The sequence below is a fragment of the Callithrix jacchus genome, chromosome 7, assembly GCF_049354715.1.
Source record: "Callithrix jacchus isolate 240 chromosome 7, calJac240_pri, whole genome shotgun sequence".
Taxonomy (NCBI): Eukaryota; Metazoa; Chordata; class Mammalia; order Primates; family Cebidae; genus Callithrix; species Callithrix jacchus.
This window is the reverse complement of record NC_133508.1, coordinates 48,628,050-48,653,704: the sequence shown is the minus strand read 5'-3', so window position 1 is coordinate 48,653,704 and position 25,655 is coordinate 48,628,050. Positions and strand designations below refer to the sequence as shown.

General features: G+C 54.6%; 1 protein-coding gene across 3 annotated transcripts in view; it reads left to right on the top strand.

Annotated features, from left to right (window-relative positions):
- CASZ1 (castor zinc finger 1) overlaps nucleotides 1–25,655 on the top strand; it is a 159,811-nt gene that overhangs the window by 25,480 nt on the left and 108,676 nt on the right. For all 3 annotated transcript variants that reach the window (XM_078330366.1, XM_078330364.1, XM_078330368.1), the window contains exon 2: nucleotides 10,911–11,067. The gene's annotated coding sequence lies outside the window, so the exon portion shown is untranslated. The remainder of the gene's footprint in view (nucleotides 1–10,910; nucleotides 11,068–25,655) is intronic.

The following is a 25,655-nucleotide window of genomic DNA, read 5'->3' as shown; positions in this document are numbered from 1 at the left end:
GAGGAAGAGGAGGAGGAGGAGGAGGAAAGAGGTGAAATTAATTTATTAGAAAAACTTGTTTACTGGCTTTACTAGGCTCCTCAATTTTAAAAGTCTCCGTTTACAAGAAGTCGCTAATTAAAATACAAAATTAAGCAACAGCTATGTTTTTTTCCCTTCACTTTAATTGCATGATTTTTTGTGATGTAATTTCTGGAAACACCCAGTGTACCTCACAGGGCTGATTGTTTGATAACCTAGAAACACCTGAAACCAACCCCAAAAATAAATATAGAAATCCAAGGGAAACTGATGGTAGATGGGAAATGGCAGAGAACGGCAGGCAGGAGGGAACCAAAATCCATAATCACCATCATAACAAAAAAACTTCTAAGTAAGGACATTCATCCTGCCTCCTCCCCACACCTCCCCAACCTGCCTGAAACCAGAACAATCTGTGCCTCTCAGGGGAAAAACAAGCTGACATGGAAGCCAGACCAAGTGGGGCAGCTGCTCCCTAGCCCGCACTCCCAGGTTGGGGCTATAGATAAAAAGCAGGTGCCACTAGGGACCTTCCCTGCCTCCATTTCTGGCTGTTCTGCCTTCATCAGTCACCTTTCTTTTTTTTTTTTTTTTTTTTTTTTGAGACGGAGTCTCACCCTCTCACCCAGGCTGGAGTGCAATGGCACCATCTCAGGTCACTGCAACCTCCACCTCCAGGGTTCAAGTGATTCTCCTGCCTCAGCCTCCTGAGTAGCTGGAATATTAAGCACAGGCCACCATTCCCGGCTAATTTTTTGTATCTTTAGTAGAGACGGGTTTTCAGCATGTTGGCCAGACTAGTCTCAAACTCCTGACCTTGCATCACTATTTCAAGGGAATTGTCTTTGTCCCCTTTGTTTTGAACCTAGATGCCATCCCAGGAGGAGATGCTTGGCGGCAGTGACCACTGTTCCTGGGAAAAGCATGTCTCTCCTTGCACATGCCATGGCAGACAGTGGGACTGGGGCTGGGGTTGCTGGCCCAGCGTTCCTCACTATCCTGAGAGCATTGGCTTTTCTGGAAGGGAGAGGGAAAGGGTGGTCCGAAGTAAAAGAGGTGTGGGCTGACGTTGCAGATGGCCCCATGGCTTACTGCCGTCCTTAAGATGTAGAGCTAGGCAATGATTGCAAAACGGCAGAGAAACCTGTCAGAAACTGACTCAGGGTGGGGCTGGGAGGAAGCTGGATCCCACTGGTGGCCTGGCTGCCGGAGAATGGCAGGCCCAGCATCATCTGTGGGCTCAGGGCTCCTGGGTGCGGATCATCTGGGCAGTGGGAGCATGCAGGGCAGAGGGGCCTGGGATCACACTGCTGGCTCCTTTCCCTACCCCACAGCTAGGGGCCCAGTTGGCTGGGGCCCCAGTATCCCCCCCGTACACTCTGTTGCTGGGAAAAAAGGAGTTGCCTCCTTTTAGGGTCTTTTTAAAAATATGTATTTTCTCCTTTATTATAACTCATATTCATGGTGCATTGAAAAATACAAAAAAAAAAAGTATGAAGAAAAGAATGTCACCCAGGTTTGACGGCTCATGCCTATACTCCCAGCGCTTTTGGAAGCCAAAGAGGGCAGATCACTTGAACTCAGGAGTTCGAGACCAGCCTGGGCAACATAGCGAAACCCTGTCTCAACAAAAAAAATGCAGAAATTAGCTGGGCGTAGTGGTGTGCACCTGTAGTCCAAGCTACTTGGGAGGCTGAGGTGAGAGGATGACTTGAACCCAGGAGGTGGAGGCTGCAGTGAGCCGAGTTCATGCCATTGCCCTCCAGCCTGAGTAACAGAGCCAGGCCCTGTCTCAAAAAAAGAAAAGAAAAAAGAGAAGAGAGAGAAAAGAAAAGAATTTAAAAATGTGTTTGGCGAGTTAGGGAGACAGAAAGACCTGGCCATGATCCCTGGTTTTGCCACCCAGCAGTATGACCTTGAGTAAGTCACTCAACATTTCCCAGCCTCAGTTTCCTCATCTGTCAAATGGGAATACTAATGGAATATATCTTGCAGGCTGGTCCTTGATTTAGGGTAATGATCCATACATAAAATACTTAGCACTGAACGTGGCACATAGCACCCTTAAATACTATTTATGGCTGGGTGTGCTGGCTAACACCTGTAATCCCAGCACTTTGGGAGGCCTAGGCAGGCAGATCACCTGAGGTCAGGAGTTCAAGACCAGCCTGGCCAACATGATGAAACCCCATCTCTACTAAAAATACAAAAATTAGCCAGGCATGGTGGCCCATGCCTGTAATCCCAGCCACTTGGGAGGCTGAGGCAGGAGAATAGCTTGAACCTGGGAGGTGAAGGTTGCAGTGAGCCAAGATTGCGCCACTGCACTCCAGCCTGAGCGACAGAGCAAGACTCCATGTCAAAAAAAAAAAAAATTAATGATTTCTGTTTCTGTTATTATCATTAATAATGACTGTTCCCACTATCTTGGCATAATAGACATTTAAATTTTTTACACTGACGGGTTATCTATCTAAACCTCTGCTATCCAATACAGTAGCCTCTAGCTTCTTTAAACTTGCATTCATTAAAGAAGAAGAAAATTGGGAATTCAGTTTCTCAGTCACATTGTCCGCATGTCAGGTGCTCAGTAGCTGCATGCGGCCAGTAGCTGCTGTGTGGGACAGCGTCCTCCACCGCACTGGAGTGTTTTCACTGAACTGTCTCCCACTTTGCTAAGTGTCTTGTAAGGGCTGCATAGTGCTCCATAGTGTGGCTGAATCACACTCTCTTATCGGCTTGAGTTTTCTTTTTCTTTCTTTTTTTTTTATTTTTTTGAGATGGAGTTTTGCTCTGCGGCCCAGGCTGGAGTGCAGTGGTACGATCTCTACTCTCTGCAACCTCCGCCTCCTGGGTTCAAGCGATTCTTCTGCCTCAGTCTCTTGGGTAGCTGGGATTACAGGTGCTGCCACCACACCTGGCTAATTTTTGTATTTTTAGTAGAGACAGGGTTTCACTATGTTGGACAGCCTGGTCTTGAACTCCTGGCCTCAAGTGATCTGCCTGCCTCAGCCTCTTAAAGTGTTGGGATTACAGGCGTGAGTCACCGTGCCTAGGTTGGCTTGAGTTGTTGTTCCTGGGAGGTTGATGCATCCTCTGGGCTCTGATTGGTCCCCAGGAGTTGCTGCCTCCTGGCACCTGCCCTTGGTGCTCTCTGATTGGTGCCAGGCAGTGAGGGATTCTGGGAAGAGCAAGCCTGGCTGACAGATTGGTTCTTAGTGGTGATGCCAGGGCAAGGGCCGGGGCTCTGCCTCCCCTCCCCTACAGTGGGCTCTGGCTGGGCAGGAGGGGCCGCTCCCCCCAGCACTCTGGGGCACCCCCCTCCCCCCGCAGGGTGCCTCCTCCTCACCCTTCACCCCAGAGGGCTGGAGTCCAGGGAGAGGAGGGCCTTGGTTGAGGGAGTGAAGATAAACAGCAGGCCAGGTGCAGTGGTTCACGCCTCTAATCCCAGCACTTTGGGAGGCTGAGCCAGCTACATCACTTGAGGTCAGGAGTTCAAGACCAGCCTGGCCAAAATGGCGAAACCCCGTCTCTACTAAAAATACAAAAATTAGCTGGGTGTGGTGGTGAGCACCTGTAATCCCAGCTGCTTGGAAGGCTGAGGCAGGAGAATTGATTGAAACCAGCAGGCGGAAGCTGAAGTGAGCCGAGATTGCACCACTGCACTCCAGCCTGGGTGACAGAGCAAGACCCTGTCTCAAAAACAAACAAGCAAATGAACAATAATGACCCGCCCTGCCCTGACCAAGATACACCCTGGGGGTCCCTGAGGGAGCCCCCTGAGAGCAGGATGGCCTGCCCCCTGGGGAGCAGCATGGTGGAGGTGGGCCTGGCTTCCTGAGTCCTGTGCAGGCCTCTTGCTCCTGTGAGGGTCTTCCAGCTCCCGGAAGGGCCCTGACTCAGTCAAGACACTTGTGAGATCCCAGGGTGGAGGCTGGGGTCCCAGGTCTGGGGGCTGCTCCAGGAAGACCTTGCAGTGGTGGGTGACCCTCCTGTGGCTAGGGTTGGAGTGGGCGTTGGGAGGCTGGGATGATGCCAGGGTCGTGAGCCGAGGGCTGTGGGCAGGGCCAGCAAGGGAAGTGATCCCCGGGGTGGTGGGCAAGACAGAGACGGGGAGCTGCAACTGGACCTGCTGATGTGGCCCTTTCTGCTCGCAGCGGGTCATAAAATATGGCTCAGATTTTCATTACGGGCTCTATCGATTATCTTCTGGGATGGATGAATTATAGAGAACATTAAATTTTTTTTAAAAAGCAAGTGAGAGAGGAAATATCTGAATGACTTTGGGTTGTCGATGGCAGAAAGGGCTGAGCCACCAAGCCTGGTCTCCCAGCAGGTGTGGACCGGACCTCTTGGGGCAGGCAGCCACGGCCTCCTCCGGCTCCCTGCTTCCCCGACCTCCCTCGGCCTGGCTTTGCAATAGGGGAGGCCTGTGCTCCCTTCGCCCCTGCCCTGTCCTCTCCAGGGATCTGCCTGGGTTCTGGGAAGGCAGAAAATCAGGCTGTTTACAGGGCTATGACCTGGAAATAGGGCCTGTCCCAGGCGATGGGGTCCAAGCTCTGCTGTCTGCCCTCTAGACTTCCTGATTCTGGAGATGCCTTCCTGGGTAGAGGCAAGGGTCAGAGGGCATCATTGGTCTCCTGGGGAGGAATGCGGACGCCCAGGCCTGTTGGCCACCCCATCTTTTCCCCACTGCTCGTTCCTTCTACCAGCAGTCACAGGTGCAGAGGCTTTCTGTTTTCCTTGTGAAGTTTGGGAAGAACAATTCTAGGTCCCACCACTCTGCCTCTAAGGCCAGTCGGGAAAGAGGACCTCCTGAATGCCCTTCCCTCCCTTGCTCCCTCCCCCCTCCACCTTACTAAGTAGTGACGAGGCATCACGAAATTGGGGTTAAATCATGTCCCTGTGTGTGAACTTGGATGGGGCACATCCCTCTCTAGGTCCCAGTTCTTCAACCCTCCACTCTCCAGTTGAGATAATCGTCTACCTTATAGATATTAATTTGTGACGGCTACATGCATTCATATATTAAAATCCGGAGCACACAATCCTTAATAAACATGAACTATTACCATTTTCCTCTTCTGTGGCAGGGTCTAGAAACCTTTCTTTCTCTGCGTTTAGGCTTTGTGATTGATTTATCAAATGCTTGACAGCACCTACTGTGTGGTTCTGTAAAGTCCCTGCTCGCTGGCACTCCCGCTGGCCGGGTGTTACCATGGGCCTCACCTTCCCCCCACCTTCAACCCAGCCAGAAGCACCTAAGCCTTTGGTTGTGATGTCTGAGTCCTGTCTGGTAGCTCTAGGGGACTTGGTCCAGGGTACTGTCCTCAGCAAGTTACACATGAGAAGCCATTTTATCCTCATGATCGTACACAAAGGAACTATCATTATCCCCATTTTACTGATGGAGAAACTGAGGCACAGAAAGGTTAACATCGTTAACCCAGAGCCACACAGCTTGTGAGTGGCAGAGCCTGGATTCCTCCCTGGGCAGTCTGGCTCCAGAGTCTGTGTGCTTAACCATGGCGGCATGCTGCCCAGTGATCTGGCAGAGCGGTGTGTGTGAGCGTGTGTGTGTGTGTGTGTGTGTGTGTGCACGTGCTGAACGTGTGTTTTGTGACTGACTTCACTTTCTAACCCTCTGCACGGTATTTAGCTCCCTCGGTTAGATCGTCAGTGACCCCTGCATTTTCTGGGGCCCTGCTCTGAGTGGAGCGTGTCTCCCCAGCCCCCACACGTCTCCTCACCCAAGCTTCACCTAGGCTGCTGTGGAAAGGTGGTGTTTCCATGGATATCCGTCTCCCTCTGGCGACACGCCCTTTTTTTGTGTAACTCTGTTCCCTGGAGTTGATTGTTTTTGGCACACAGCTCTGTAAACTCATCCAACAATTAAAAGGGGGGAGGGGTGGAACAGAAAGGAGACAGATAGTAACCGTGGGGTGAACGATCCGGAGGAGGGGCCTCTGGGGCGTGGTCCCCTCCCTGTCCCCTGCCGGCAGCAAGACAGTGGACAGTACCGAAGGTGCAGCAGGGGAGCATAAGCCACTAGCTGGGAGTTCCACTGGCAGGGTTCTGAGAATCAGAACCTTCCATGTTTCCTTGCACTTCAGCTGCGTTCTTGCCCCATTTGTCCCTCCCTCAGACATGTAAAGGGTCCCACGTACTGGGCCAATGAGGCCGTCGCCGGAGGTCCCCTGCAGCCGCGAGCTGCAGGCCTGGACCGATTTGCATATTGACTGCCCTTGTTTGGGCTCATTGTGTGTGTTTGCCCGGTTTGTGTACTGTCGAATACCTGCCGTGCTGGGCGTACCCGTCGTGGGCCGTGTGAGATCACAGATGAAAAATGCAGTGAAAAACACTTTCGTGCCACAACACATCATGGAGGATTTTTGTATTAAGATGTGGATTTTTTATTGTTTTTTTTTTCCTTTTCCATGCAGCCCTCGAGTTGGGCAATGTGCTTGTCTGTGTTTTTGTTTTCACTCGGGTGGTTTATGAAATCTGCTCATTAGCGCTCTGTCCTCTCCCCACCCTGGCCTGATCTTCCACTCCGTACCCTCTTGGATAGAAATCTTTTCCCCTCACTTCCCAGTGTTTCCCTCCCTTTGGGGAGGTAATGGCTGCCTCCCCGTACCCACATCCCCTGGGTGAAGATCAAGGGGTTCTCTGGCTCTGCTTCCTCCTGGAAGAGTCTCCATGGCTGATGTTCATTGTGGTGGGGAGGCAGCAGAAATCTCTGCCCCACGCCCCCAAAGATAAAGCCCTGTCACTTTCCCCTTATCTGGAAAGAAGAAATGGAAGTTGTCCTGTGCCAACAGGACCTCCTGACTTAGCCTGGAGGTGGCTTCCTTGTCCCTGTCACATCAGATGACAGGTTGCAGTGGACATGGCCACAGCCAAGAACCAATTTGGAAGATCTGTTCAGGAGTGCCTCCCACTCACCGGGTGTTACCACAGGCCTCACCTTCCCCCCCTTTTCAGCCCGGCCGGAAGCACCTGAGTCTTTGGTTGTGACATGTGAGCACTGCCTGGTGGCTCTGGGACACTAGGTGCAGGCCTGCTTTGAGGCTGGGAGAACAGAGATTCTGGAGGGGTCGGAGTGTCAGTTGTGGGGAGCTGTTGAGATCCCAGGGAGGAGAGGAGGATGACCTTTTCAGTGAGTTGGGCCTTGGTGCCCATCAGCCCAGGCCTGGCTTTGGCACCTGTGCCCGGTATGACCTTTGGCAAGTTGCTGTGCGTGAAGTGCCTGCCCTCCCTAATCTATCCAGGGGAACATAACAATTTCTACCTTTGTGTTGTAAAGATTTGGCCAGATCATGCACATAGGGCACTTGGCAGATAGGAGGCATCTGATTGGTTCATACCATGAGTTCTCACTTAGGCCTATTGGCAGGGAGCAGAGGCCACTCACCGACGTGCCCTTAGGCCCAGCATGCTGCCTGGCACTTGGTCCATTCTTATTGGAATTGGTTGGAGGAGATCAAGTAACTAAGGGGCACCCTTGAACCTGAGAGCTGTTAATTCATGGGGCTAACAGAGGAGCGGGAGAGACCAAGGACCGGTTGGGGCTCAGGGAATTGCTAAACAGAATGGGGCACGAAAACAGCCAACAGGGCCAGGCACGGTGGCTCATGCCTGGAATCCCAGCACTTTGGGAGGCCGAGGTGGGCAGATCACCTGAGGCCAGGAGTTTGAGGCCAGCCTGGACAACATGGTGAAACCCTGTCTCTACTAAAAATACAAAAATTAGCCAGGGGCAGTGGTGCATGCTACATTCCCAGGTACTCGGGAGGCAGAGGCAGGAAAATCGCTTGAACCCAGGAGGTGGAGATTGTAGTGAGCTGAGATCGTGCCACAGCACTCCAGCCTGGGCAACAGAGCAAGACTCTGTCTCAAAAAAAAGAAAACAGCTAATGGAACGTTCTGTTGGAGAAGAGAGGCCGAGCTGCACAGGGCCCACCTGAGTCTGACATGGAGTCAGGGACTGGTTCAGTTCTGCCAACACGTGCGCTGCCTGTGGTGGCCCAGCTCTTGTGCTGCATGCCGGGGACGCACAGACAGATCACCCAGACCTGGTCTCTGCCCTTGAGGAGGTAAAAGTCCAGTGGTGGAGACAGACTCGTGAACAAATTACTTTAGTCCAGTGTGGATCTAAATGCCATGGTGGAGGACGGAGGAGGAGAAGAGGCAGGGGTGTGGGGGCCCCTCCAGGTGGATTCCAGAAGGCTACCTAGGAGAAGCTTGGAAGGAGAGGGTGATGGTGATTCTGGACGTTTCTAGAGCGCTTGTCAGTGCCCTTTCCCATCCCTCATTGATCCTCTGTGCAGCCTTCGAGGTGGGAGGGAAGATTGAGGCATCATCTTGGTTTGGCTGGTGAGGAGACCGAGCCTAGGGAGGCCAGCCGCCTTGTTGAAGGGCCCGGTGGCAGTTCTGGGGGCAGAACTGTGTCTCAGACCCAGGACTTCCGGTTCTCAGCCCGGTGTGATTTCTGTAAGCACACTCACTCAGCTTCTCACCTCCTCACCCTGGAGCCGCTGGTCAGAGACCCGGCCTCTGCACTCTACACCTGCAGCCTGTGCTGTGGGAGAGCCTGAGTGCATGGAAGGCCCTAGGGCCTGTGCCCTGGTTTGGCAAGTGGGTCAGGCCACTTGGTTGGGGACAGTCCTGGAGCAAGGCCACACCCTTGGAAGATGTGTTCAGGGGTGCCTCCAGCAGGGCTGGAGGATGGCAGGAATGGGAAAGACTGTGGGGGAGGAGGAGGCGGCCTGGCCACACCCTTTATTCAGTGGTTCTTGCTGCCAAAGCTGAGAAGCACCCTCTGCCCTGGGCAGGCCCCTCTCTCTGCTGGAAGAGGCCCAACAAGGGCCCCACCAGGGCCTGGAACCCCCTTTCCTTCCATAACTGGAACCCCCCCGAGCCAAGCACGTGGAACACTGAGGCTGCTCACCGCTGGCCTGTGGTCAGACCCTGGTCTTGCCAGTTCCTTGCCTGGAGTTGGGGAGGTAGAAGTGTTTCTCTTGACCTTTTCTCTGGAGAAATGGACATGTCCATTTTACTAAGCTGGAAGAGGGGCGTGTCAGCTCTGGTGTAAGACTCTGGCTTTTAGGTGGGGTCATTTTGATGGGATATTGGAGTGGAGACCCCCAGCAGATGAGCGTTCTGGGAGTAGGAGTGTAGGTGGTCCCAGGCACACCTTCTCCCAGCCAAGAGGGATTTCGTGGGTGAATGGGCTGCCCAGGGCTTTGAGGCATTCTGGACTAACAGGCAGGGGAGTTTCAGAGCCCAAAGGAGTGAGTCTCCCAGTGGCCCTGAAGTTTCCATTAAAGTGTTTTTTCCTCTTTTTTAAAGAAAAAAAATATTCCCAAACTGGAAAACAAAGGAAATCCACTTCCCCCAAATCACACGAAACTCACATTAGGGGCCTGGCGGGAATCCATGGAAACCAGGAAACCCGCTGTTAACCCTGTGTGGGGCTGAGGGGTGGGATGGGAGCTGGGCTGATCCAAGCCTTGGACTGTGGATGCTGTCCATCCCTGGTGGCCTCCCCCAAGGGGCTGGCCTCAGTGGCATTGCCCCAGCCGAGGTGGGGCAGAGCTGATGCTGAAGACCTCACCCTCAAAGAGCCAACGCCCCCTCGCACTCAGGTCCAACCTTGGGAGGCAGGAGGGGAGGGGTTCGGGCACTCCTGAGAGGCCTCCGGGGACTCTGAGGGCTGGGCCAACTTGGAGAATCTGCAGGGCAGCTGCCCACACCATGCCACACTGCAGAGGCCGGGCCCAGCCCACTCACACGCTTTAGGAATGCAGAGCTTCTGTGGATGCTGCAATCTTCCCACAAAGGTAGAAGGAAGGGGCCAGGATTTCAGCGGCAATCTTCCTGATGCCAGCTCCGCAGGCAGGGTGGGCAGGAGAGTGGACCGAGCACGCCTTCCGATTTCTCTGCACCCCATGCTCACATCCTCAAGGCCCGGCTTCCGGGGCTGGGAGGTCGCGTGCCAGGTCTCGTATTTGTGTTGCACACACATGGGCTCCTTTTTTCTAAAAATGCTGAAAATATTTACAGGTTTGAAGTTGAAACGCAAACAGGAAAAGCCCTTTAAAAAGTGAGTGTAGTGGATATTCAAAACAGGAATCACCATGGAAACACCACAATATTTGTTTAAACTGACACAAAGGTGGCCGGTAACAGGGCACCAGCTTTCTTTGGCTACTTTTTTTTTTGTCCCAACACCTTTCACAACTGAGTCCCAACAGCCCCCTCTCAGGGTATGGCCCACGCCCTCTTCTTTTTATGAAAGTGAGTCGCACGGCCCCAGAATGGAGGTGGGGAAGGAAAACCAGAAGAAATTAAATTCATCATCCTGGGCTGCTGCAGAGACACCTGTTGATTCCCTTTTCAGAGGCTCCCAGAAGGCCACCCAGGGGTCAAGGGAACAGCTGGGAGCCAACCGGTGCAGGGAGAGTGTGGCGGGAGCAGACCTCGGGGACCCAGGGCTTGATTTGGTTGCATGGCCTTGATCTGTTTCCAGTACTGGCTTGGTCCATTTTCAGGCCTGACCTTTCACCCTGGATGCCAAGCCTTGGGTGTGATCCTTCAGTGTTACCCGGGGAAGCACCTGATTGGCCCAGTATTGTTTCTACCTGTTTGCTTCTTTTATTAAGTGGGACAACTACGTAGCAATTGGCTAATAATTGTGCCAAGGGTGCCTTGGTTGCAGAGTCAGGCATGGTACGTGCCGTGGCAATGCCATCTGCTGATGGGAAGGCAGGAATGAGAATCTCTTACCTTGCTGGAACCTTACCCCAAATTGTCCTCCAGTGGAGGGTGGCTCTGTGGGTGTCGGCTGTAGCCTAACCTTTTTTTGTTTCCCTCTCTCGTTTTGGTAGGCACACAGACGTTGCTGACTGAAGGCAAAGACTCCTCCTTCCCACCTACCCTCCCAGCTGCCACGGCCATCGACCCCTTCTTTACAAGGGGTTCTCACAACTCCCCAGTGGCACCTGTTGGAATGGACTTCGGACCCTGGCCTCTTGGGATGCAAAGGTAGCTGCTTCCGGTTCCCAAGATGCCACTAGGAAGCGTGGGTGGCCAGTGTGGGGGTTGCTCCTTAGGGTACGGACCATGCAGAGCCTAGACTCACCTTTCCCGGTGGGTTCTGATCCCGACGGTGGTAGCTTGAGCACCATCCGTGAAAATGAAGAGTGTGGGATGGAGCAGAAAGACCTGCCTGGGAGCAGAGCACCTGCTTTGCCATAGACTCACGACTTACTCTCTGGGTCTTGGTTTCCCCACCCATGAAGTAAAGAGGTTGGCATAACTGGGCTTTTAAGGATCTTCCCAGCGTTTCTATGGTATGAAATTGAATGGTGCCACTGGTGCCCAGGCTTTGCAGGCAAGGATCGTTCTCCATCAGATGCCACTCCCAGATCTAAGCAATGGGTTGGAACTTCATCTTAGAAGAGCCAGACCGTAGTTCGAGCCTTTCTTCATCTCCGGAGGCTGCTCCGCTGTGAGCTTGTGTGTGGTAGGAGCTGGCCTGGGACGATTTATGAGGGTGTCTTCGGTGGTCCTCCAGCCCCAGTAGGACCCTTCATGGAGGAGAAGCTGCAGGTGCCTTTTGATCCAGGCTTGGAAATAGCCCCTTGCCTAAGGCAGGCCACTCATGCCAGGGAGGGGTAGTCTGTGGAGCTGGTGTTGTCAGATATTCACCTGCAGGTATCAAACGTGGCAGTTCTTGGAGTGAGGGTGTGACACAGCGGGTGACTCATTGCATGCTGGTCATTATTCGGTATTTTCTTGAGATCTCAAAGGAACCATTCCAGAGGGATTGGGTGTTTGTGAAGTTCATGGGCAAGGTCTAGGAGAGGCGGCGGAGGCTGAGGGCCTAGAGGATGTCTGGGGAGGGCCAGGCTGGGGGCTGGCTCTTCCTGTTTGTGGCAGCCTGGAGCTGGCGGCCCTGGCTTACCTACCTGCGCTCTTCCTCCCCATGGTCACCCTGGACAGGTGTGCCCTGCCCCTCCCTCTGGGGCTGGGCTCAGCAGCCCTGGACTTTGAACTTGCAGGGAGGAAGCGCTTGCAGAGATGGGTGCCTTGGTGCCCAATGGGGTTTGGTAGGTGCCCAAAGCTGCAGACCTGCCTGAATCCAGGCCATACCTCCTCAGGAACTAGCTCTGGATACAGCCCAGAGATTTGCAAATCAGATGCAAATGTAGCCTTTGGTGGCTGTGGAGGGGTTGGGCAACCGTGTGGCTGCAACTCTTCTTCCTGGTATCCAGAATGCGATCGCGCTCCTGCAGGTGATCAGTCGTACTGAGGATTTGCTGCCATTGTCCCCTGGATAGCACTGGGGCCACGTAGACTGTCACCTGGAAAAGGCCATGGGGCAGTTTCGTGGTGCTGAAGTCTTGCTTGGGTTTGGCACTGGCGCCTGCACCTCTGACAGCTTCCCAGCTGTTCTAAACAGACTCTGCTTCCCCGATGATCATGAATCCTGGGATGCGGGCTCAAGTGCATCCAAGCCTCAGGGTGGTCTTGCCCAGCCCTGCCCCATGCCCTGCCCATGAAGAGGCCGTCAGAGTGCCTGCGGAGCCCGCTCTGAGAGGATGCTTGCCTGCTCTGTTGTCAGTAACAGGCTTTTTGTTTTCTTCTTACGCTGGGCAAAACACTCCCATTAGTTTTTCCCTTTCCGAAGTTTCTGCTCTCTGTTGATCCTGAGGGTCATGCAAGCTGGGATTTGCAGCTGGCATGGGGTATGGGCTCCACGGGTCCGGCGGGACACCAGCATCCTGGCATCGGCTGTCTTGGCCTTGATAATGAAGCTTGGGAACTCCAAGGGCTCTGAGAGAGAATGTCATTGCCAAGTCCCTCCTCACTTAGCCCTTTCCAGTGACCAGGCTGGACTGCAGGTGGGGGTCCTCTGTGGCAGAGGTGATCCGTGGTCTCAGAGCTGTCATGCTTCTCCAGTGTGGACTAGGGGCAAGCCTGTGCTTGGGTCTGGTCAGCAGGCCTGACCCTGTCTGGCTCAGATTCCCCCCATCTCTGGCTCTTCTGCAGAAGAGCCGATTGCATTTATCCAGCAATTAGGGAGGATCTGGGGCTGGGCACGGTGGCTCACGCCTGTAATCTCAGCACTCTGGGAGGCCAAGGTGGGAAGATCACTTGAGGTCAGGAGTTCAAGACCAGCCTGGCCAACGTGGTGAAACCTCATCTCTACTAACAGTACAAAAATTAGCCAGGCATGGTGGTACATGCCTGTAATCCCAGCTGCTCAGGAGGCTGAAGCAGGAGAATCACTTGGATCCAGGAGGCAGAGGTTGCAGTGAGCCAAGATCACACCATTGCACTCCAGCCTGGGCAACAGAACAAGACTCTGTCTCAAAAACCAAACAAAAAAAACAAAACGAAAAAGAGAAGAGGGTCTGGGGTCTGCCAGTCACTCACCAGCAAACAGAGCGGAAAAGACAGTTTCTGTTCTCATGGAGTCCGTAGCACTCAGCAAACCCACAAAACGAACAAGGAAGACACCAGCGGAGAATGGAAGTGGGAGGTGGTGATGGGAGGTGATGCCTGGCACTCCTGGCGGGCTGCTCAGAGGAGGTTTCTCAGGGACGTGGTGACATTTAGCTGAGATTGAAGGACAGGAAGTGGACAGCCCACTGAAGAGCAGGCAGGAGAATATTCTAGAAAGAGAGAACAGCTAGCCTAATGGCCCTGAGGTAGAAGGCCCGCAGTACATTCAGTGACTGGAAAGAAAGGCCGACTGGCCGGGCATGGACAGGGTGGGTGTTGGGAGGTGCAGGGCTTTGTGTGCGGGGGGAGAAGCTGGGATTTTATGCTTGGGTGACAGGAAGCCACTGCAGGGTTTTGAGCAGGGAGGTCAAGTGATGTCATGGGTTTTTGTTTGTTTGTTTTTTGAGACAGAGTCTTGCTCTGTCACCCAGGCTGGAGTGCAGCGGCACGATCTTGGCTCACTGCAACCTCCACCTCTCGATTCAAGCGATTCTCCTGCCTCGTCCTCCTGAGTAGCTGGGATTACAGGCGCCCGCCACCACACCTGGCTAAATTTTGTTTTTGTATTTTTAGTAGAGATGGCGTTTCACCATCTTGGCCAGGCTAGTCTCCAACTCCTGTCCTTGTGATCCACTGCCTCAGCCTCCCAAAGTGCTGGGATTGCAGGCATGAGCCACTGCACCCACCCAGGATTTTTTTTTTTTTTGAGACGGAGTCTTACTCTGTCACCCAGGCTGGAGTGCAATGGCACAATCTAGGCTCACTGAAACCTCCGCCTCCTGGGTTCAAGTGATTCTCCTGCCTCAGCCTCCCGAGTAGCTGGGATTATACCATGCCCGGCTAATTTTTGTATTTTTAGTAGAGACGGGATTTCACCATGTTGCCCATGCTGGTGTTGAACTCGTGACCTCGAGTGATCCACCCACCTCAGCCTCCCAAGGTGCTGGGATTACAGGCATGAGCCACTGTGCCCAGCCGATGTTTGTTTTAAAAAGGTAGTTGGGGCCGCCAGGGGAAGAAACGGGGAGGCCAGATGGTATGAGAAGATGATGGTGAGGTGAGGAAGAGGTGAGCAGGTGGGGAAGGGGTCAGAGTCTGTATATGTGTAGAGGAAGAGTTAGCAGGACTCACTGATGGATTGAACAGGGCAAGGAAAAGAGGGGACCCCACGATGACTCCAGCATTCTGAGACCCCCAGTTTGTGCCTCTGCGTCTTCTCTCTCTCATGCCCCCTGAAAGCCACAGTACCAAGAACGACCCATGGCTGTGAGAGGGATAAGGTCTTATGCATGAGGGGAGAAGCGCATCTTGGAACCATGATGGCTGCTGAGAAAGGCTTGTTTGATGGGTCGGGCTCCTCGTGGCAGAACTGTGTCGCTCCAGCACCGTTTTCAGGAGTGAGCCTGAAAGCAGGCCAGGACACACTGTCCCTTCGGCCCTGGCTCTGCGCTGAAGCCAGCCTTGTGTCTTTGCTCCCTGGGTTCTGTGCTGGGTCTGAGATTGGGTCTAAACGTTGACAGTTTCTCTCTGTGGCTCTGAATGTGACCTGTGTGCACCTTTCTCCATGTGCCGGGTCACGTAGAGCCTCGTCAATGAGCTGGGAGGGCTGGCAAATGGGTTCGTCTGAGGCCTCCACGTTTCCACAGGAACAGCCTAGCCTCCAGCCCCCGCCCATCCGCAGGGATCCTGACAGTGTTGCCACTCGCAAAGGTGTGAATTGCCCCAGTTCGCCTGGGACCCTGGCCGGTCTCCCTTTTTCCAGGGCCTCTAACGTGAGGCTCCTCTCTCCTGGGTCCTGACACCATCTGTGAGGGCCAGGTTGGGCAGGTAGTCCCAGCATGAATGCTGTGATAGCAGTGATCCCAGCTCCCCCGGACAGGCCCCGAGCCACCCTGGGCACTGCCTTGTAGTCCGGGAGCAAGCCAGAGGCCTGGCTGGCAAGCGTGAAGCTGTCACAGCCCGCTGGCGGGCTCCCGTGAGCACTTGCCCTTGCTGGCAACGTATTCCCAGCCATATGGGCCAGCCCAGCCTTCCAGGAACACTGGAGACCTGACCTCTGGGGGGAGACAGGAAGGGAGGGCTGGTGATATCTTGCGGGGGCGAGGGTGGGGGTTCGTCAGGGAGGTCCCCAGTGGGAAGCAATGTGTGGCGCAGCAGCCTGGCCCTGTAGGAGGGTCTGGAGGCCTGACCTCCAGGGGCAGCAACGGGAGAGAGCAGAAGTGCAGGTGGGCAGCAGCTTGGGGGTGGGGTGTGGCTGTCCTATGCCTGCAGCTGGTGCCTCTGCCTGGGCTCCGAGGGGCGTGTCAGCCAGTCTTCCTGGGCGTGTCTGCTGGACTCGGAACACTGGGCCAGCCCTGGGGGAGGGCGTGTCTGGGTGGCAGGTGTGTGCATTTGTGCACGCGTGGGAGGTTTTTCCTGCTTTCTGCCTCTGTGGTCTGCACTAGATCGTGACCTTCACTCCTAACTGGACTGGACAGTTCTCATGCCATCCTCCATGGCTCTGATCTGATTCGAAGCTGGCAGTTTCAGTGCCTGCAGCTGGGGTGGGAGATGCAGAGGGGTGGGAGCAGGAGGGTTCCCCACCTCCCGCCGTGATGTGGCGCTCCAGAGTGTGGGTGGACTCCAGGGTCGCCTTGGGCTGAGCAGAGATGTGGCCGGGAGTTGGTCTGGGAAAAGTTACTGATCTTCTTGGTTTCTGATCTGGGCAAGCGTTCCATCCGATGGTGCCAATGCCCCCGCCTGAGCCTCCTTCCTCCGTTTTCCCCATGCCCTCTGCCTTCAGAGCAGATGCAGGAAGCCCCATGTCCCGCCATGCACAGGTCAGAGGGAAGAGGTATTGGGAAGGGCTGGGAGCACCTGCCCTGTCTGCAGCTACTCGGGGTACTTCTCAGCAGGTGACACAGTTGCTCCAAAGGATAGGACGACGCATGGATTTGGGAGGGTTAATGCCATGTGGCAGATGAGGGGAGAAGTGCCCCTGCCCTGCCTCTGTCCCTGATCACTTGCAGTGAGAAAGGCTGGCATTGGAGAGGTGATGTCGGATCTCACACATGGAGGAATCCCGGTGTCCCAACTGCATCATCTTCTCATGTGGGCCTTCAATCTCCTCCTCTCTGTCTCCTGCCAGGTTTCCCATCCTCTTTTGTTTTGGAATCGACCCAGGGATAGACCTGGTCTAGGTTAAGGCCCTGAGCCCCAGAGCCACCGCTCCAAGGCATGAGGTAGCCAGCAATCCCCTTGCCGCCCGCCTTCCCTGGGACCCCAGATGCTGCCCACGCTCCCACCCACACCACTGCTGCTTGCTCTCTGCCCCGAAGCCCGGGGGTTGCTCCCCTCCCGCTCCCCACCTGAGTTTCCCCTCTGGTCCAGCTCCTTGACTTCCCTCGGGAGCAGGGGCTTTTCTGAGCCTGGGCCTGGCTCTGGTAGCTGGGTTGGGACCTTCGTGGCCAACAGGGTAAGAGGAGGAAAGGTGTAATTAAACACTAGTTTCTTCTCCAGAAATGCTAATCGGGAAAAGCAATTAAAAGCAACTTTTTTTCCCTTAGTAATCTGTGTTAAGAGCTGGTAATGAAGTTTAGGGCCGTTGTGACTCAATATTTCAGCTTCACCGACTCAAGTCAAAACAATCCAAGCCCAGGAGTTTGCCAGCAGCTGAGCTGGGCCCTGGCAGCAGCTGTGAGTCCCACCCCGAGCTGCTCTCCGGGCAGAGAGAGGGTCAGTCCCAGCTTTGGGGGCGGGGGTCTGGTGACACAGAGGTGAGTCCCCGGGGGCATCCCTCAGAAGACCCTGGGAATGCGTCCTAGTGACAATGCTTAGGACAAGGGTTTAGGGGGCAGGACTGAGGAAGCGTGGGGTCCGGTAGGGTCAAGGGAGAGGAACTGGGCTCTTGAGGAGCCCACCGGGTCGGCCAGGGCTCAGCCTTGGGGGTTCAGAGCCAGGAGAGGTGGTGGTCCAAGTCTTGAGCTGTCACCCCTGGCCACTCACTTTCCATTTCCATTCATTCATCGGGCATTTTCGGGCAACACTTAGGTGGTCACTGCAGGTGCTGGAAATGAAGAAGAGGCCAACATCCTGCCCTTGTGAGGTTTACATTTGGATGGAGGGAGGCCAGTGATAAATGAGGAAAAGGAAGAATGGGGGTGCTGGATGGTGGCGCTTGGGAAGGAGAAAACCAGAGCAGCTTTGGAGAATGAAATAGGGAGTGGGTGGGGCAGGTGGGTGGATGGCTTGTCTTTGTAGGTTTGGCTCCCAGGGAAGGGGCCACTGCAATGGTGACATTTGGGTGAAGACAGGAAGTGAGGGAGTGACCCAACCTAATCCATATCTGTAGGAAGAGCATTCCCGCCAAGGGGAACAGCAGGTGTGAGATCCCGGAGGCGTGTTGGCGAAGCAAGGAGACCAGTGTGGCTGGAGCAGAGTGAGGGGCAGATGCCATCTGAGGTTGAGGGGGTCAGGGCGGGGGGCCACAGATCCTGCAGGCCTGGTAGGCCATTGTGAGAACGCTGGCTTTTACCCAGAGTGAAATAAGCAGCTTTTTGAAGAGTTCTGAGTGCCATGATCTGATTAGGAACAAGCTCTTTATTAAAAAACAAGACGCACCTGTCACCGACTCCGCCTCTCGCAGGTCGCATGTGTGCCCGGATGTCCCTCCTTGAAGGCATTCTATCCATGTTTCATCCAAGAGCGGGCAGAGGGGGTACAGAGGGTCTGTCTGGAACCCCCCCCTGCTCTGACCTGGGCCTCCTTCCCCTGGCCCTTCCAGGAAGCCATTCAGAAACAGGGTCGTGTCACTTTAAGCAGCTCCCCACCGCCGCCCTCCCCCCACCCCCCTGGCCTGCTTTATCTGAAGTCCACGCGCATGTTGTTCCAGGACCGATCCGCTTTAGCTAATTAATAATCTGACAGGAGCCACCCAGGGGATTAGCCGTTGAGCTGAGCTCCACCAAGCCCTAGCAAATGAGCCCTGTGCTCCTTGGGGACGTGGAGGTGACTTTGGGGGGTGCAGCGAAAGGGGACCCCCACAGGTGAGCCGTGGTATTGGGCAGTGCATAGTGACGTGTGAGAGGGGAGGCTGCTCAGGGCAGGCAGTTCTGAGAAGGGCCTCCGGAAAAGAATCTGCTGTGCTGAGATGGACAGGGACCTCCACTCTGCCTCTCTGCCCCTTCTGACCTGCTCACCCACCAGGAACTATCCCCCTCTGCCAGGTGCTACCTGCAGAGTCACCGGGACAGGGTTGCCAGAGTTAGCAAATAAAAATACAGGATACCTAGTACATTTGAATGTCACACAAATAGCATGGAAGTTTTAGTGTAAGTATGTTCCATGCAATATTTGGGACATACTTACATGAAAATAGTATTCATCGTTTTTGTTTTGTTTTGTTTTTGAGATGGAGTTTTGTTCTTGTTGCCCAGGCTGGAGTGCAGTGGCGTGATCTCGGCTCATTGCAACATTTGTCTCCTGGGTTCAAGTGACTCTCCTGCCTCAGCCTCCCGAGTAGCTGGGATTACAGGTGCCCACCACCACGCTCAGCTAATTTTTTTGTATTTTTAGTGAGACAGGGTTTCAACATGTTGGCCAGGCTGGTCTTGAACTCCCGACCTCAGGTGATCCCCCCACCTTGGCCTCCCAAAGTGCTGGGATTACAGGCGTGAGCCACTGCACCCAGTCATATTCATTGTTTACTAGAAATTCACATTTCACTGGGCATCCTGTATTTTCTCTGGCCCCTGAGCAGGGAGGGCTGGCAGTCGGGGGCTCCCTCTGGAAGAGGCAACACTCCCTGGGGAGCTTCCTGGGTACTTGGCAAGCAGGGCAGGGCTGGGGTCATGATGACCTCCACTGCCATAGTACAGAGGGAGGAGGATGGAGGCAAACGTCAGCCACTTGCTGGAGTCTCCCTGCCTGCATTTGGGCCACAGTGGCCCTTGGGTTAGTCCAGGCTAAGTCCCCACAGAGGCATCTGTGGCCACCAGGCTGGGGAGCAATTCCCCAGGACCGCCTCCCCTGGCGAGGCTGCTGTCTAGGAATAGTCTGGGGGCCTCTCCAGAGGGGGCAGCCTGAAGTTTCTGGGGTAATTTGGGAGGATGGCCATCCACCTAAGGCATCTGTTCTGAGCCCAGTGATAGATAGGCGGGGATGGCCCACTGTGTAGGAGATGCTGGACTAGGCCAGGCACAAAGTTGGGGTAATAGCCTGCCACACAGGGCCACCTCTGTGTTCCAGGACCTTTGGGCACTGAGCAGGAATCCCCATCTGCTGCCCTCTCCATGTCCACCACAACCGGGCAGCCCCTGCTAGCTCCTTGGGGAGGCGTGCCCTGCAGGGGGCTGGGCTGCCTGGGCTGTCACTGTGGGGCAGGGAGGAGAGTGCCAGTCTGGAGTGGAAAGCTCGATGGGGTCCTTACTGCTCCCACTAGTGACCCCTCACACCCTGGCTCCGTTCCTGTGGCCAGGGAGCTTAGGGCTGCCAGCTGGTTGAAGTCCAGCCTCCTGCAGCCAAGGGGCCCGATGCCAGGCAGGCAGTGCCCCGAGGTGGGAGCTCTCTGATCCAGCTCTGTTCTCTAGGAGTTAACAGCCTCTTGTGCCCTGGGAAGCCTCCTCTCCCCTGGCCCCCAGGGCTGCCCCCATCCCCCGCCACCAGCCTTTCCCGGCACAGCCAGCCAGGCCGTCTTGTGGTGGGAGCAGAAGAAGGCCGGGGGTGCCGCACGGGTGGGAACCTCTTCCGCTTCCCGAGCTCTCAGCCTCTTCGCCAGTCTGCCCAGTGGTTTGGCCCCGTTTCTCAAACCGGCTGCTGCCCGTGTTGCCTCTGACCAACATCATTAGCGTGGGTATTTATATTTCATTAACAACATTAAGCCCAAATGGCATTAAAAGCAAAGCTGGTGATAAATAGCTTATTAATAAACAGGGAGTGCTCCGTACTGCCTGGCCTCTCCAGCCCCGGTGTTAACCCTTGCTGCCCTAGAGAAACATGCCTCACCCCAAAGACCACCCCCCTGAAGATGGGGCCAGAGGTGCAGGTCCCTTCTCCGCCCTTTCAGCTACTCTGAGGCTGGTGTGTCTTGGATTCTATGCCAGGCAGGTCTGGGTCACTTGAGCTCACAAAACCTGGCCAGACCCCCTCAGGGCCACTAATCAGATCCTTGTCACCCTGTCCTCACTGGTTTTGATTCTGGGGATTAATAATTTAGGAAATGCGGCTTTTCTAGGTTACAAGCTCAGATCTTCCCCATTCCCTTCTAGCTGCATCTGTAACAAGGTTTACAGACTCAAAGAGACTCACAATAATAATAATAATAGGCAGGGCCAGGTGGCTCTCACCTGTAATTTCAGCACTTTGGGAAGCTGAGATGGGTGGATCACCTGAGGTCAGGAGTTCGAGACCATCCTGGCCAACATGGTGAAATCCCATCTCTACTAAAAATACAAAAATTAGCTGGGCAGTCATGGCACCCACCTGTAATCTCAGCTACCCGGGAGGCTCAGGCAGGAGAATCACTTGAACCCAGGAGATAGAGGTTGCAGTGAGCTGAGATCATGACACTGCACTCTAGCCTGGCGACAGAATGAGACTCCATCTCAAAATAATAATAATAATAACAACAATAGCAACAACAGATACAGTTGCAGCCAGCATGCGCAGGGTATTCACCGTGAGCCGATGTCTCAGTGATCACTCCACTCACAGCAGCTCTCAAACCCTCCAGTGACCCCAGGAGTGTCCAGCTCAGCCTCCTTTTATTTTTTATTTTATTTTTTTATTTTTTATTTTTTTGAGACAGAGTCTGGCTCTGTCACCCAGGCTGGAGCACAGTGGCTCGCTCTCAGCTCACTGCAACCTCTGCCTCCCAGGTTCAAGCAATTCTCCTGCCTCAGCCTCCCGAGTAGCTGGGATTACAGGCATGTGCCACCACACCTGTCTAATTTTTGTATTTTTAGTAGAGATGGGGTTTCACCATGTTAGCCAGGCTGGTCTCGAACTCCTGACCTCCTGTGATCCACCAGCCTTGGCCTCCCAAAGTGCTGGGATTACAGGGGTGAGCCACTGCACCCAGCCTCAGCCTCCTTTTATAAGTGGGCAAACTGATGTCCAGAGAATTGAAGCAGGGCAGGCAGGGTGGCTCATGCCTGTAATCCCAGCATTTTGGAAGGCTGAGGTGAGGATTTCTTGAGGCCAGGGGTTTGAGACTCCCACCTCTTCAAAAAAAATTAAAAAATAAAAATTAGCCAGGTGAGGTGGCACACACACACCTGTAGCCCTAGCTATTTGGTAGGGGAGGCGGAGGTGGAGGATCGCTTGAGCCCAGGAGGTTGAGGCTGTAGTGAGGCGTGATCGCACCACTGCACCCCAGCCTCGGCAACAGAGCTAGACACTGCCTCTTAAAAATTAGAAAAAAAAAAGACCAGGTGTGGTGGCTCAGGCCTGTAATCCCAGCACTCAGGGAGGCCAAGGTGGGTGGATCACAAGGTCAGGAGTTCAAGACCAGCCTGGCGAACATGGTGAAGCCCCATCTCTACTAAAAATACAAAAATTAAACAGGCTTGATGGTGCGCACCTGTAACCCCAGCTACTTGGGAGGCAGAGAATTGCTTGAACTCGAGATGCAAAGGTTGTAGTGAGCCGAGATGGTTCCACTGCACTCCAGCCTGGGTGACAGAGCAAGACTTATCTCAAAAAAAGAAAAAAAATTAGAAGAAGCAAAAAGAAAATTGAAGCAAAGCAACGTCAGTAGCTGGGGCTCATGTCGCACAGCCCCCGGGCCACTGTCCTTGTGCAGTCGGACCCTAAAGAGAACCGTTGCAGAAGAGCCCATCCCGGCTCCTGGGCCTCACGTGTGCCAGGGTTTCTCGGAGCTGTGGCGCCAGCCTGGCTCTCCCTGCCCCTGGGTCCCTGCCACTTCACCATGCAATGCCCCTGCCTAGGCAAGCTGCCCGCACACAGGCCGGCTGTCCAGAAGGCACCGTTATGTACTTTGCAGGCCACCACTCCACCTAGGACCCAGAGGTGCCAACGGAGAGCCAGCAGGGGTGTCTGTGCTGCTCAAGAGACCCAAGTGAGCCTTCTGCTTCCGCTGGGGCACCTGGTACTTGGCGCTATCCTGGGAGGGGGGAACAGCCAGGCCTTGGTTGTTGGGGGTTATAAATTAGTATTAATTAAGGCTGGGCTCGGTGGCGCATGCCTGTAATCCCAGCACTTTGGGAAGCCCAGGTGGGTGGATAACCAGGTCAAGAGATGGAGACCATCCCAGCCAACACGGTAAAACCCTGCCTCTACTAAAAAATGCAAAAAATTAGCTGGGCATGGTTGTGTGCACCTGTCATCCCAGCTACCTGGGAGGCTGAGGCAAGAGAATCGCTTGAACCCGGAAGGCAGAGGTTGCAGTGAGCCGAGATCGCACCATTGTACTCCAGCCTGGGCAACAAGAATGAAACTGTCTAAAAAAAAAAAAAGTATTAATATGTGTTAGATGTAGGGTCATCTTTTAACACTTTTAAGAAATAGAGGCACATTCAGCCCTGGGTCCTCTCCCAACCCCAACTCCCCAGCAGAACTGGCCGAAAGTAAGAGGAGCAACTGGAACCTTGTCTAGACCAAGATGCTCCACTTAGAACTTCCTGCTGTAAGACCCTCCTCATGCGCCTGGTCTGTTCAGGGCTGCCTGGGCCACGCCTGGCTGAAAGGGGAATCGGGGCTCTCGGAATTTGCACATAAAAGGGAAAGATGGAGGGAGAGTGGAAAGTGAAGCCTCCACGTGGTTTCGAGGAGGGGACAGGGTGGAGGGCATGTCGTGGAGACCATCTGGCTGTGTCTGTGAGCACTCAGGGAAGACGGAGAGCTCATTAATTAGCAGGGCTCCCGCTGTCTGTGCAGGGCCCGGGACTGCTTCTCCCAGCCCATTCCCAAGCTGGGAAGGAAGTTGGGACTCAGTAGCCATAGGGCTCCTCATCAGAGAGGAGTCTCATCCTGACGCCTGCAACCTGACCAACCACTCCCCGAAGGGAGAAGCGAGCAGGGAGAACTGGCAGGGAGACCTCCCCGGACTGACACGGCGATGTTACAGCTGCCTCAGGAGGTCTGATTCACAGCTTCTGCTACTTCTGCCTAGAAGACCTCCATGCTTGCTCTGGCCACAAGGGCCTTGGCAGGGTGTGGAGGGTGGCTGGGAACTGGAGACACTGTGGAGTTGACGATTGTCACCTACATTACAGTTTAGGTGATTGATTGTACAGGCATAAAACCAGTGGTCAGAGACCCCAGACCAGGAGCAAGTAGTGGGGAAGGGCCAGCCAGGCCTGCCCCTGCCTGGAACTAGTGGTAGGTGGAGAAACTGGGCGAAAGCGGGGAGATGGAGAGACGGGCTCTGAAACCAGGCTGACCTGAGCTGCAGTTCAGACCCACCGTTTTGGTTTCTTTTAGACAAAGTCTCCCTCTTATCCCCTGGAGTGCAGTGGTTAGATCTGGGCTCACTGCAACTTCCGCCTTCTAGGTTTAAGCGATTCTCCTGCCTCAGCCTCCCAAGTAGCTGGGATTACAGGTGCCTGCCACCATGCCTGGCTAATTTTTGTATTTTTAGTAGAGATGGGGTTTCATCATGTTGGTCAGGCTGGTCTCGAACTCCCGACCTCAAGTGATCCACCCGCCTTGGCCGCCCAAAATACTGGGATTACAGACATGTACCACTATGCCAGCCAGGCCCACTGTTTTATAGATGCGGCTGTCACTTAAAGGTTAGCCTCATTGTCCTCTTCTGTGGAATGGGCACAATAGCACCATCCTTGCAGGGATGCGTTCTCTAAAATGCCTGTGACCGGACCTGGGACCTGGTAGGTACTGAGTAAGGGGTCACTGCTGCCTCTACCACTGTTAGGCCCACTTCTAATTTGTTTTTGCTAATGTCTGTTTGAGAAACAGGAAGGGGAATGGGTGGAGAGCACCGTATCCACACAGGGCTCAGCCTGCCGGCCCTGCCCGGGAGTAGCTGCTGCAGTCATCAGGACACACTGGGCCTTGCAATCACATTCTCCTATGCTGGGCTTAGAAGGGGAGCTGTATGCAGGGAGCCTTGGAAAGGCGAGCACAGTGTACGGTCTCCTGGCGAGCGCTCATTCTGGAGCGGGAGCAGGTGTGTGACTCCCCTAGTTTCATGCAGTGCAGTGACCCACAAGAGGGCACGGTGGGGGTCTTCAGCGTGGTCGCCCCTGCCGCCTTTGATGCTGCCTGTTCCAAGGTGGGTTCTCTCCTGTCCCTTACACATGGGCTGGGCTTTGATGAGGGACCCTGAGCCCACCTCACCTTCTCTTACTCTGCGAAGCCTGGGAGAGGGCCTGCAGCTTCTGCTCTGCTGGCTCACTCCCTGGAGGCCTGCTGAGAGGCATTCCACCTCAGGCTTCTTCCCTGATATCTGGGTGGAATGCCTTTCATTTGCCGCTGGGACCTGGCCATGGTTAGACCTTTGGTGGCCACCATTGCTTCCGCCACCGTTTGGCCATGCCGGACTTAGCACTTGGTAAGATCCCCTGCCTGTGAGATTTGGTTGGTCTGCTGGGTGGTATCTATGAAAGATGAGCACGTGCAGACCCCTGCCTCTCTCTGCAGACCCCACCTTCCCGAGGATGGCTTCCCCTTGTCCTCCCAGCCTCACCCTTAGCCTTAGGTCTCCTATGGCTCCAAGGGCCAGAGGCTCAGAGGGCATGGGGGCAGGTGGTGGGGTGGTCAGAGCTTACCTTGCTTTAGGGGAATGGCACTAAATCGTGTGCCATTTGTCACTCTGTGGCCTCCTGGGTGTCCACTCCTGGTTAGCAGAGGCTATGAGGGGAGAAGCCTTGGGGTCATCTGTCTTGCCCACATGATCTCAGAGTTCCCAACCCCACGTGGGCCCTAGAGAAGGGGCAGGGGGTGAGAGCCAGGAAACGGCTCCTGGGAGGGGAGAAGGTGACCTGTGCATCTGTTGACCCACGGCCCAGGAGCCAGACCTTTTGGCTTGATGGGCAGACTTTCTAGTGGGTCAAAGGCCACTCCAGATCTGAGCTTTTTCTTTTCCCTGCTCTCACCTCCAGGGGTGGTAGAAAGAGCTCACCCTCCCCTCTGCCCTATGGTGGCCTCAACAGGAAGCCCGCCAT